Source organism: Nicotiana sylvestris, chromosome 10 (genome assembly GCF_000393655.2).
Source record: "Nicotiana sylvestris chromosome 10, ASM39365v2, whole genome shotgun sequence".
NCBI lineage: Eukaryota > Viridiplantae > Streptophyta > Magnoliopsida > Solanales > Solanaceae > Nicotiana > Nicotiana sylvestris.
The window spans coordinates 165,657,459-165,666,593 of NC_091066.1; positions in this window are offsets into that span (position 1 = coordinate 165,657,459).

Here is a 9,135-nt window from a genome sequence, read left to right on the forward strand (position 1 = left end):
AAAAATGATTATGAGGGTGGACAACGAGGAAGCATTTTTTAATGTCTACAAAGCGATCCAACTTCCCCGTCATTATGAGGAGCTCTCCATGAAATCTGTTGTGGAGGTAGATGAGCAACGTCTTGACACGAGTATATATCTAGATGATTCTCTAGAGAATGTAATCATGTTGTTCGACAACTTGGAGATTGATGATGAGGTTGGGGAGATGCATCATGTGCTTACATGGAGGGATTAAACCCCTTTGAGCCCCTAAATAGTCCAAGTGGGCCTCCTCCAAAGCCTTCAATTGAAGAAGCTCCAAAATTGGAACTTAAACCCTTGACTCCCCCCCTCAATATGTCTATTTGGGTGGTCCTGATACTTTACCTGTTATTGTTGCTTCTGACTTGTCTAAATTGCAGGAAGAAAAGCTATTGAGAGTACTACGCGAGCATAAGCGAGCAATTGAGTGGACGATGTCTGACATTAGAGGCATTAGTCTAGCTTTCTGTATGCATAAGATCCTCATGGAGGACGGACACAAGCCATGTGTAGAGTAACAACGCCGCCTAAATCCAATTATGAAAGAGGTGGTAAGAAAATAAGTGATTAAGTGGCTTGATGTAGGTATTATATTTCCAATCCCTGATGGCAAATGGGTAAGCCTCGTCCAATATGTGCCTAAGAAAGGGGGGATGACTATAGTGGTTAACAAAAATAATAAATAATACTGTCGCGCTGCAAGGAGCGCCGCAGGGCGCGAAGCGACAGTGTAAAATGTGCCTGACATGAAAAAATATATGCCTGCAGATAATCTCCACAAGCGCTCCTCGAGGTACGACGTCGGGCGCGGGTGTACAAAAATTGCAGAATAATTTCCTACTTCGACTTGGAAAGGGTAGCTTCATCCGAGATTGTTTCTACACGGTATAAATGTACCAAAAAACACATGATTTTGAGGAAGACGTGACTTTGAGAGAAAAACAAAAGTACTGAACACTCGGAAGCACAAATCTGATCAATTCTTCCATTCTTATTCTAGTATTCATTGATTTTATGTTTGAAAAAATTATTTTTTATTTTTTATGATTGTATGAACACATGTGGCTAAGAACCCTAATATTCTGGGGTCATGGGTGCTACATGAATATAATGTTTGAAGTTTAATTTGACGAGTTTGAGTTTATCATATTGGGTTGTTCATTTAATTTTTCTGAGTAGCTAACAGTAAAATACTATCTATGAATCTAGAGTTTAAATCGAAAGTGGGAATTCTTGATTGCATATAGAATCAAATACAACAAGTTCTTGAACCTGGGCATTGGGGAACAGATTCGCAATTAGGATAGACGTATACCTAATTGCCTTGCTTGGCTGAAATACAGGAATTGTAAATACATTCTTGTTAATCTTAATTTCATACACATATAGGCATTAAGTTAGCTTGAATAGGCGAGTAAGAACTCGAAAGATTCTTATAAGTAATATTAACCCTGTCAATCAACAATCCAGATAAATCAATTAGTCATTTTAAGTGTCACGACCCGGATTTCACACCCTCGAGATTCGTGATGGCGCCTACTAGTGAAAGCTAGGCAAGCCAAATTATCCTAATTACTTAACCTTTTCCAGTTTTAAACTAATATCAATGATGAGTAGATATCATGCAAATAGTGAAAATAATTAAGCGGAAGACAATATCTGACAATTTATCTTAATACAAAACTGCGGAAGTCCAAATATAACTCTACCCAGAATTTGGTGTCACAGCTTCACAGACGGTCTAAGAATACTACATACAAAGTCTGAAAGATAAAATGAACATTGTTTTTTAAATGAGTAAAGTAAACAGGATAAAGGAAAAGATAGGAGGTGACGCAAAGGCCCGCGGACGTCTGCAGGACTACCTCGTGTCGCCTGTGTGGGCTGAAGACAGCACCCTCACTGTGGTCCAAGCACTCCGATATCAGTATCTGCACACAGTGCAGAGTGTAGTATCAGCACAACCGACCTCATGTGTTGGTAAGTGCCTAGCCTAACCTCGGCGAAGTAGTGACGAGGCTGGGACCAAACTACCAAATAAACCTGTGCAATATAACATCCAAAAATAATAGGAAGCAGATAACAATGATGGCAACAATGGTCAACCAGTGATATAAATAGCATGCAACAAGAACACCATAAATGTTTCTCAACAAATAATAGATACAAGTGCAATCAATTTATCAAGTCCTTCAAATATAAATCTTTCGCCTATAAATCCTTCGAGTAATAATCTCGAAGATAATATGTTTTCAATGAATATATTTCCTTTAAATAAATATTTTTCAAATAAGCATCTTTCGAATATAATTCTTTCGAGTAAAGGTCACTTTGTGACGCCTCATTCACTTAACATAAAGTAGAGTACAACTTCCAACCCAATTAGGAAATCAACAAGAAAAGATGAAGTTATTTTTAGAAATAATTTGATAAAGAAGATACCCTTTTCAATTAAAGTACAATATTAAATGAATCATTACCTTTAATACGAAAAATCAATAAATCAAAATATAGTAGAAATTTCTTTTTAGGTAAAGTACAACCTCAAACGGTTTAAGGAAAATTTAGTTGAGAAATCAATTGAGTTAAAAATGTAACAATTGTTGAAATTTGGAGTAGTGACCATAAAAAAAGGGTAAAAAAACAGAAAATTAAGAGAATTATAAAGGAATCAAAATCCAACCACTAACAAGAATAAGGAAAACAAAGGTAGATTTCACTTTCTTTTCACATTTTGTTGCAGGCGTGCAACCCGATCCCATTTCCTGTATTTCGTGGAAGGCGTGCCACCCGCTCCCATTTCATGTATCTCGTGGTAGGCGTACCACCTGCTCCCATTTCATTATATCTTGTGGTAGGCGTACCACCCGCTCCCATTTCATTATATCTTGTGGTAGGCGTACCACTCGCTCCCATTTCATTATATCTTATGGTAGGCGTACCACCCTCTCCCATTTTATTATATCTTGTGGTAGGCGTACCACCCGCTCCTATTTCATTATATCTTGTGGTAGTCGTACCACCCGCTCCCATTTTATTATATCTTGTGGTAGGCGTACCACCCGCTCCCATTTTATTATATCTTGTGTTAGGCGTACCACCCGCTCCCAGTTACAAGCCAACAATAATCACAAGGAATCCCGGCAAGGGAAAAAAAGAGCAATATAACAACTTCCTGGCAAGGGAACAATGATATTTCAACAACATCCCGGCAAGGGAACAATACTATCAAAACAAACATCCCGGCAAGGGAACAATAATATAATAACATATGAAGCGCAATAAACCACAACGGAGTCATAACAATTATAATACAAGACTCACGGGCATGCTTGACACCATCGTATAGATACTCGTTACCATGCCTATACGTCGTACTCCACAATTAACATATAGAAAATAAGACACAACTCATAATCCCTCAAGCTAAGGTTAGACCAAGCACTTACCTCGCTTTGCAACCAATTCAAAATTTCAACAAGTCTTTGCCTCGCGAATTCGTGCCCGAAATTCTCAAATCTATTCATAAATAATTCGATTCAGTCAATAAAAATTATAGGAATTAATTCCATATGAAATTCTACATTTTCCATTAAAAATCCGAGATTGCACTAAAAATTCGCTCGTGGGGCCCTCGTCTCGGAACCCGACAAAAATTACGGAATATGAAACTTCATCCAACCACGAGTCTAACCATACCAATTTTACTAAAATCCGACATCAACTCGACCCTCAAATCTTCAAATTAAACTAAGAGGGTTTTCAAGATTTTCCCTACTAAAATCACCAATTAAGTGCCAAAACTGGTAATAGATTCAGGTAATCTAACCAAAATTAAGTCAAGAACACTTACCCCGTTGTTTTCTCTGAAAATATCCCGAAAATCGCCTCTCCCCGAGCTCCATTTGCTAAAAATGGAAAATGGTACATTCTGTCTAGAATGTTTTCGGGGTTACTGTTCAGGGGGTACTGTTCATGGCTATTGTTCATGGGACTGTTCATGGGGTACTATTCACTGCTATTGTTCACGGGGTACTGTTCACGGGTACTGTTTCTGCAATTTTTCTGAAATTTTCTACAATTTTTCTAAGTCCGAAATCACTCCGAGACACCTCCGAAACACTCCCGAGCCCTCGGGGCTCCTAACCAAACACATACACTAACTCAACAACATCCTACGAACTTAACCGTGCGATCAAATCGCCAAAATAACGTCATATACCACGAATTAAGCTTTAAAATCCAAGAATTCTTTCAAATTTCATAAAACATCAAATTTTCCATTTTTGAGTCCGAAACACGTCAAACAACGTCCATTTTCAACCAAACTTTACAGAAAGTGCTTAAACCATATATAAGACTTGTACCGGGCGTCTGAACCAAAATACGGACCCGATACCATCACTTTCTAACCAAATTTCATTTCCATTTTCCTTAAATATTTTCAGAAAACAATTTTACTCAAGGTAGACTGCGTATATCATATCCCTTAAGGTGCGACTCTTCCTTGAATACTGCGTGAACGCAGAATATTTCATGGATCGAACTGTTTATCCAATTCTCACAAAGTTGTTTTTGTCACATGGTCAAGTCGTGAAATCAGTCACTGATACTTGAGTCAGGATAGATTGCTTATATCACATCCCTTAAGGTGCGACACTTCCTTGAATCATGCGTGAGCGCGGAATATTTCGTGGACCGAACTGCTTATCCAATTCTCACAAAGTTGTTTACGTCACAAGTTTGAGTCATGAGATAAGTCACTGATACTTGCATCATGGTAGGCTACCTACTCCCTCTGGTTCACAATAAGCGACCAATTTGCTTTTAGCACGCCCATTAAGAAAATACTAAATTTTATACAAAAATACCTGCTATGACTAAACTACCCCTAATTAAATATTTAATGTGAGGAGTAAGAAAACTTTTTAGGTATATGTACATAGGAGTTATTTTGTAAAAATAAATTGAATTCTTTCTTGATTACATAACTGGACACTTATTTTGAACCAAAATGAAAAAATAAATTGGTCACTTATTGTGAACGCGAAATATTTAGTGGACTGAACTGCTTATCTAATTCACACAAAAGAAAAAAAAAGTAAGGAAAAAAAATGAAGAGGTCATGTGATGTTATATTTGCAGGTGCAGGGGAATAGGTATAGGAGTAAAGACAAGATAAAGCCAAAGTAGAGAAAAGATTTAGAAACCAGAAAAAGGGCCGTATCAAATGCGTCAGTTTATTTGCAGCAAATAAGACGGGCCCGTACACTCATAAACCTTTGTCACTTCTCTTTCCCTAACCAAATTGCTGCACTATGCAGATGGCTTGCTTCCAAGCAAAGCCTTTTATTTATTGCCTTCCTATCCTTTATTTAATTCTCCAACTCCCACACACACACTCTTAAATGGCTCGCACACATGATGTTGCTATGAGCAGAGAGGCATACCCAGGGGCGAGGTTACACTCCATTAGGGTGGTCAATTAATCACCTTTCGTCGGAAAATCACACTGTATATTAAGTAAAAAAATTAGATTTTAGACGTATATAACATATATTGAACATAATTTATCGGGGATTATTTTTAATTCTTTCAGGTTTAAACACTCATGAAAAATTTCCTATCTTCATCACTGGGCATAGTAGAACTGCTTTGTAAGCGGTATCGTGTGTGGGTATATATATATTATTTAGTATTATTTTTTTTACAATTTGAAAGCCTTGTCCCAATAGTTTAGTCGAATATTATTGCAAAGGGAAATGTATGTTTAATTCGGACATTACGTAGCCCTTTTTAAGCATGTTGTTTAAAATATCTCCATAGTTTACAATGTATTTACAGATTAGTCAATTTCGCTCAATTTCAGGACGCGACGTCCTAGAATTTAAACCTCAAAATTCAAATTTCAGGACATCGTGTCCTAAAGTTCGAAAATTGTGTCCTGAAGTTCAAATCTTATGTCCTGAATTTTAAACTAGTGGTTCAGAAATTCAGGATACTTAGTCCTAAGTTATAAATTAACAGCTCAAAAATTCAGGAGACTAAGTCCTGAATTTCCAAATTCAGGATACTTAATCCTGAAGTTTTGTTTATTTGGCTAATCTTTAAATACATTGTAAATTATGAATATATTTTAAATAACAAGCTTAAAAGTGCCAATTGTTGCACTTTGCCCGTTCAATTCTCCTTAGCCTCAACTTTTTAACAAAAATATTCGCTCAAAGATCTTTAAAAAAAAAATAGAATGTTTAGGTCTAGATTCAAACCTACGACGTTTACAAGCCCAAACACAAGCTTGACCAGCGGACCAATAAGTACTCTCTGCAAGTAAGTGATGTCATTACTATATATTGGTTCAATTTTGCAAAATATTAATATAAAAATTTAATATTTTTTCTCGAAAAAGTGGTGTCGGATGACACCGCTTCCACCCATGTGTATTCGCCTCTGGCGATGAGATGGATATGATTACAAGTTTCGGATTCAAACTTTAAAAAATCATGTTTAATGATCTTTACGCTATTGCAAATTTGAATTAGTCAAGTCTTTGATATGAATATTGAACACTATGCGAAAATTCCAGATATCTTGATTTTATTTGAAAAGGGAAAATCTTGATGGAGATGTGCTTCTCCCTTCAATCGATCTTTATGTGATATGAATTATTATCCAGTAAAAAATGGGTTGAATAATGAACTTTTTAAAAAACGGGTCGAATATGAATAAAAATTATATTATCCATTCTTAACCAAATAGATAATTAATGTGTTTAAATTTTATATTTGTAAAGCTTCAAATTGGGGGTTCATCAAGTTTGGGAGACTAAGAATTATCATATAAATGATTATATTCAAGAAGTTATGGATAATATGAATATTAATATTATCCGTCGAATAATTTATTTTTTATTTATCTCAAATATAAATCGAATCAAATAATTTGTCCGTTTTTAACCTGTTCATATCCGACTTAACACGTCTTTTTGTCACCCCTAGTCAAGACCAAAAATATGAATATAAAAGAAGCGAAAAGAATATTGAAGAACTTATTCTAAAATTAAACTAAATGGAAATTCTCATTCCACATCCCAAAAGCTTTACAATCAATCACATCACCATCACATCATCTTTTGTGCCCTAAATATTCTGATAATATTGATCACTATTCCCTATATTATACTATAAACTTTTTAACACACTGTTTAAGAACGCCTACACACCTTCCCAAGACCTACTTGTACTACTCAGAGAGGCATCTAACAAATTTCAATTCCATGAATGAGTATTTCTTAAGTAGACCAAAAAAAAAAAAAGAATTGATAGAATTTTGTGTATAATAAAATACTACATTTCATTTGTAACATAAAATATTGAATTACTGATGTATATCGTCTAATAACTAATAGAATACATATATAAAATCTTTTGAGGAAGAGTGGGCTGACGAGGATATATATATAAATTTCTATAAAAATGAGTGCATTTAAGCGAACTTCACCTTTAAGATAATGTTGGGGCAAAGCTTATTAAGAACGCCGAGTCTCTAACGTTAAAGTATGTTAACAAAGGCGGACCTAGGATCGATGGTCACAGGGACACTGTTATACAGTTAATATAAATTTATCATTGTATAAAGATTACTGCAAGTGTCTATTAATATTTGACTATTTTTAGAAGATATTTGCAAGTCTATATAGAGATTTTACTGAAGTTTTTGGGTGCCACTGATCCCTCTCCCTATTATGTACGTCCACATCTAGATATGTAACACGTTAGGTGACATTTACATAGACAAATTTTATATTTATAAATATCATACAAGTTTTGGTCCAAAGTGAACAATATAGTTGGTTTGTTGAGATGCTGTATAAACCCACACCAAAGCCCCATAATCGTTTAGGGATCATTCGTGGCGAGGGTCGAATCCAGCCTTCTTAGGGCTCGTTTGGCACGAGGGATAAGGCATAATTAATTTTGAGATTAAATTTGAGATGAGTTTATCTCATTTTGGATGGGATAAAATTCCAGTATATCTTGGGATTGCAATATTTTTTTATCCATACGAGAGGATGGGAAAACTAATCATAGGATAAATAATTCCGAAATAATTAATCATGAAATAACTTATTTCCAACCAAATGGCCCCTTATTGTTTTACCAGGTTAACCCAACCAATTTTAATTTAAGCCTCGAATAAACTCGTTTAAACTTTACAAACTCCAAAAAGTCAATACCACTTGGGATTGTGATGGGATAAATAAGATCATTTTCAACTTTAATCAAAATTCTCGAGTTCAAAACTCTAAATTGGAGAATTTTCGGATAGGAAAAACGTCACTCTTCAATTGTCTCTATGCGACACAAATCTAATCAGACCAGTGACTATCAAATAACGAATATCGAATGATTAAATAAAAGAAATGAAATTGAGCTGATTCAATTGCCAGTGTAGGCATTACAGTCTCACCTAATCTCAATTCCATTTCGATGTAAACTCATTTTTTTTTTGTAATAACATTGAATTAAAAAATATAGTAAATTAATGATCAGCGTAAAATTAGTGAACTTACTGAATTCTCGTAACATTGAATACTTATAACTGCACTAAAAGTTAGCCTAGTGTTTATATTACATAGAAAACATCAAAAGAGTTATATCCAAGAATCAAAACTATTAAATACTCTTCCCCCGCTCACTTTTATTTGTGTACTATTTTAAAAATAGATTTTCACTTTTACTTGTCACTTATAGCATATTAAGAGAAGATAATTTATTTTTTCCCGTTATACCCATCGTATTAATTATTTATTTCAAATCATTTTCTTAAATTCATTAAAAATGTATATCAGTTAATATGACTATCATGATAAATTATACACCTTATTTATTATTTTTTAAGAAATGTATAAGTCAGTAATTGACAAGTAAAAATGAACGGAGAAAGTATTTGGGAATAAAATATACATAGAGTAAACTAATAGATCTTCCCATAAGGTAATATAAACTTGAAAAAAAGAGGAAAAGAGAAAAGGAAGAACAAGGTGATACACATTTGTTTTATAGGCACAGAAAATGACAAGCATTACTTGCATAGCATCTAATATATTAA